Source organism: Borostomias antarcticus (genome assembly GCF_949987555.1).
Source record: "Borostomias antarcticus genome assembly, chromosome: 7".
Lineage (NCBI taxonomy): Eukaryota > Metazoa > Chordata > Actinopteri > Stomiiformes > Stomiidae > Borostomias > Borostomias antarcticus.
In genome coordinates, this window is record NC_140240.1 from 674,998 (window position 1) to 680,003 (window position 5,006).

The following is a 5,006-nucleotide window of genomic DNA, read 5'->3' on the forward strand; positions in this document are numbered from 1 at the left end:
GCCAGTGGTGTTGGACATGCCAGTGGTGTTGGACATGCCAGAGGTGTTGGACACGCCAGTGGTGTTGGACATGCCCGTGGTGTTGGACATGCCCGTGGTGTTGGACATGCCAGTGGGGTTGGACATGCCAGTGGGGTTGGACATGCCAGTGGGGTTGGACATGCCAGAGGTGTTGGACATGCCAGTGGTGTTGGACATGCCAGTGGTGTGTAACTGAGGCACCGTAGCGCGTCCGTTTGCAGTCGTCAACAGAAGCGCACGTCCTCGCCACAGAAGCTGCTGATCGCATGGCGGTCTAGTCTGTCGTTCCCTTAAACCTCCTCGTACATCTTAGCCCAGCTCGTTTCTTGTCAATGTTTTGTCTAATCATTGCTATATCCCCAAAAAACAAAGAAAGGGAACGTGATTCTATCACATACATGCTAATTAAGCAAATGTATATATATTTTTTAAATGATGTATGGAATGTAAGCGTTTCTGTCTCTGCGAACTGAGGTGAGATCATGATCTCATTCTGGCGCAGAGTCCAAGTCAGTGGTGAATGTAGACCAGAGGCCTATGCAGTGACATGCGTGTCCCACCTCCCTCCGTCCCTCCCTCCCTCCCTCCCTCCCTCCCTCCCTCCCTCCCTCCCTCCCTCCCTCCCTCCCTCTCACCACTCCTCCCCCAGGCTGACCATAGGGGGCAGCCTCCCGTTCTCTCACCAGCAGAGGGGCCACGCCCAGGCCACACCCAGGGGAATGTACAATGGCATGGCGAGGAGGAGAGCGCCGCGTCTCATCCTGGGTCCGAGCCAGTGGCCGTCTTCCTCTCTCAGTAGCTCGTAGAGCAGCAGCCCCAGCGACGCGCGTCGTACCCGGGGGATCTGTCGTAGCGTTGTAGCGTAGTCCTCCTCGTCGGATGTTTCTGTAATATAAAGCAACCCTACTTTGCCATGTCACGTCCCATGTTGATCTTATGCAGGCGTGTTTTTAAGCCTACTTTACTTTTAGATTGTTTTAGGTATGTGTGTGTGCGTGTGTGTGCGTGCGTGTGCACGTTTACTGTAACCAGCACCTCTTGATGAGCAGCGGTACCCTCCTCCGCAAGCACAGCTACAGCTATGAACCATGGGAGCTGTTTTGTGTGACCGTAAACCTCCAGACCTTAACTCCAGACTTTGCTCGTGGCCCTCCGTCGTGGACGGACCGAGAGCATAACAGGACCTAGAATGAAAGTACTTAGCTTCTGTTCCACAGTGGAGCAGAATGTGACTCAACACCAGCAAGCCATTATTATCACAGCGAGGGTTGTGTTGTTCTGATGCCCTCTGTCATGATCCGCCCCCCCCCCACCCACCCACCCCTCACACTGGGAACACGGGAAACCCCTCTGTTGTTGTTTTAAGTTTTAGTTTGAAGTTAGATTTTGTTAAACCACCTCTCAACTCTCCTCACAGGGAATGTTTATGGAATGGTTCTGTGTTGTTGTTTGTGTCTATCGCCCCCTCACCCCCTGTTTGCAGGGGAAGCACAGAATGATGAGAAACCTGTTTTGTTTTCTTTTGTTTTGATGTCCAACTGCTGTACTTCTGTCTGCTTCAGCTTTGGAATAAAATACGTAAATGCAACTAGCTCTTTATCTGTTTGTTTTGAAACGTATGCGCACACACACACACACACACACACCTACATTCACACTAGCACATAAGTTCACACTCACTAATGAACTCCTGAAGCCAGGATAAAAACTCGGCGCCTCCATGAGAACGGCAGTATTGCCGAGGTTCTGGTCCCTGTGTTAGACGTGCTCAATAAATTGTTGATTTGACGTTTTTGGCCTCCTTGGAAGTTCTGTTCCACACTAAGATGATGCTTTTGAAATACTCTGCATCACAATTCTCTGTATCCTCAAAACATTTCTGTTCAACTTGTTGAAATCATTTCATTTTGTGGTCATAAGCGAACCACATTACTGCCGGTGATTCTTGCTTGATGAATCCAAAAGTATTAACTTAATATAATAGCCGACTGAATGACGACACATTTCTGCACCTCACAATTTCCATATTCATGTTGGAAATCTCAATTCAAAGAACACTACTGAGATGGATGGTCATGCAGCTTTTAACTGGGGAATCTTTATTTACGGCAACATAAATCGATATAATTTATAGCCATAGCCTACATATTTTCAAACAAATCAAATTATTAAAACCCATGGGGTTGATAACCTACACGTAAAAATATTGAAACCAAAATAATTGTGTAGTCTGTGCAGATAAGCAGGGCTCCAAACTGAACTGTGGGTAATTCCCTTAAAGTCTGAGTGCAGACTTACGGTAAGGGGGCATAAAGGACTCAAAATGTCTACCAGAGAGCCCTCACTTGACAGCCCTATCCCTCACGCACTTAGCGTGAACGCACCTCAGTGAGTCCGTAAGGGTGGACATTGGGATTGAGCCGCCATGTTGAAAACAAGACAGAAAGTTGTGTATACAACAGGAAGTTTGAGTTTTACATCAAGAACTTGAAAAGAAATCGACTAATTGACCGAATCATGTAAACCAGGTTTTTCCGATTATCGCATTACTGAGGTGCTTGTAAACACGTCAAATCAGATTATTACCATTACCTCATTATTCCCAATTACCGGATGATTGTGGTCATGTGAATGTGCGTGCTCGCCATGCAGAGCAGACCTGAAGCCGCTAGAGCAAGAGAACTTTCTCACGCGCGGTGGGGAGGTGTGAGCGAGCACGGGGGAGGTGACAGACGGGGAACAGCGAGGCGTAAGCATGCAAACGAGGTGGTGGAAGGATTTCGCTGAGGTGTTCCAGTGGCTTTCGAGATGGCCAGAGCGTCTGGGTCACTTCAAGGGTCACGTTGAGGACTTTTCCCGCCGCTGTGACCCTTGCTCCACACGTAGGGGCTCCCCCGACCCCATATACGCCAGAAGGTCTGAAAAAACCCACGGAGGTGTGAGAACGTTGACGGCACCTGTCACAACCCCCGAACTAGGCCATACGCCAACCTCACCCTCACCGCTCTCTCATTCCATCACAGCATGAACCCGGCTGGTACCGGAACACTCTTGGTGACACAAACGAGACTGCGACGGGGCTGATTGTGTCACTTTGAAGTGGTGTCTTTATGTGTGTTTAGCATGTTTTTCACTCGAGACAGTGGCACATATGTAGATTCTCACTCCTCTCGCGGGGTAGGAAAACGGTTTCTTTGAAGTCAGTATTCTTCTATAGCCTCTTACTCACACAGACACATGCAACAATGCTTTCACACCTGCCTGGGCTCCAGACTTGAGCCAGACAGACAGTAATAGTGAGAGTAACATATGCCATATGTGATGAAGCCAAACTATTTGCCTTCTCTTGAAGTGTAGTGGTGGTTCTAGGGGGGGGGGGGGGGGGGGGGGGGCTGGTGGCCCCCTGAAAAAAGGCCTTGCCACGCCAGTTGCCACCCTATTTTTGTGGGGGAGATGACCTCTGCCCTCCCCAGCTGGAACACCCACCAACCTTTCACCCCCCCGGGTATCGTCTCAACGCCAGACCCATGAGAGTTCTTTCGCTGATACACTACGTAAGCTGTAACAACGTTACTGCATTCTGCAGATCTCTCTATGGGTCTAGGGGACACAAAAAATGGTGTTCAAATCCTGGCAATTCATTGGTAGCGCCGGATGCTGGTGTCAAACGCTCGGAGAAAACACAAATTCCATTGTGAGGAAATTCTCTTCACATGACCTCTTACTGTCAGAGAACACAGAAGGTGTGTGTGTGTGCGTGTGTGTGTTGTGGTGGCTGTGGCTTTGTCAGATCCTGTTTGTCTTTTATCTGATCCTTTGCCAAGATGCAATATTGTCTACGCACACACACACACACACACACACATTACAGTCATTTAGCTGACACTTTTATCCAAAGCGATTTACAATAATTGCATTCATGTTTCACAAGTGCATCTCTAAACATGATTAAGAGCATCATCTAGTGCTGAAGGCAAAGTGCAAGTCGCAAACTAGAAATACAATAGGTGTTTAAGAGGGAGGATCGTGGTAGTACTTCTTGAAGAGAAGTAGCTTGCTCGATCGCCTCGTTGAGAGGGGTCAGGGAAGAATTTGTACAGCTCACTTATCTGGCCCCCGGGTGATTACTGTTTTTTGCTTCCCTCTGGAATATGTAGGGGTGGGTCGTATGCCCACCTCCCTTGTTCTCTGTAAAGCGCATTGTGTTGCCTCTGGGTATGAAATGTGCTATACAAATAAAGGATTGATTGATTGATTGATTGAAGAGGTGAGTTTTGAGCCTGCGGCATCGAGCATGGGCATCGACTGTCGTCAATGGTGATGGCCAGTTCACGGTGCGGACAGCGCTTCTCTGGATGGAACAGTGGCTCAGTCTTGTCCAGGTTGAACTTGATGTGGTGTATCGCCATACACACACACACACACACACTTTTCACACAAAAAAAAAAGGCCTCAAGGGGGTCATGGGTCAACATATAGGCATAGGGGTAGGAACGGTGTGATCTTTTCAATTGAGGATGATTTAGCTTTGTTCTCAAAAGTCACCAAAAAATGAGCATAAAGTGCTTTATTATTATTTTTCCATCTTTCAGGGGGTGGGCATGCCCCCGAAACCCTCTAGAATTTCAGCCTCCCCACCCATGGTTCCCCCAGGAAAACATGGCCATTTCCACAACTGCTTCCAGCACAACTGAATGTAAGACAATTGCATTTATGAACAAGTTAATTAAACCATTGATTGTAAAATGTGACAAATGTTTCCAAAGCTGAGTCGTGGAAAACCATGCGACATAACCTGCATGAGCAAACTTAACTATGCAAACCTAGCATGATCAAATATGAAAGGAAGGCACACAATTAACATAATTAATCATGTTACAGCAAAGGCGAAAAGACTGTGATGACACATCAAATGACAAAGATGAATTCTTGTCAATTAATAATAATAAAAAGTCCCCAGCTACATGTTCTTGGTTGGCACCGTG

General features: G+C 47.6%; 1 protein-coding gene across 1 annotated transcript in view; it reads left to right on the plus strand.

Moving 5' to 3' along the window:
• Window positions 1-1,479, plus strand: part of mapkapk2a (MAPK activated protein kinase 2a) — a 37,929-nt gene extending 36,450 nt beyond the window's left edge. The window contains exon 10 of the mRNA XM_084441537.1: window positions 1-1,479. This exon is cut by the window's left edge and continues 832 nt beyond it. The gene's annotated coding sequence lies outside the window, so the exon portion shown is untranslated.
• The last annotated feature ends 3,527 nt before the right edge of the window (window positions 1,480-5,006 follow it).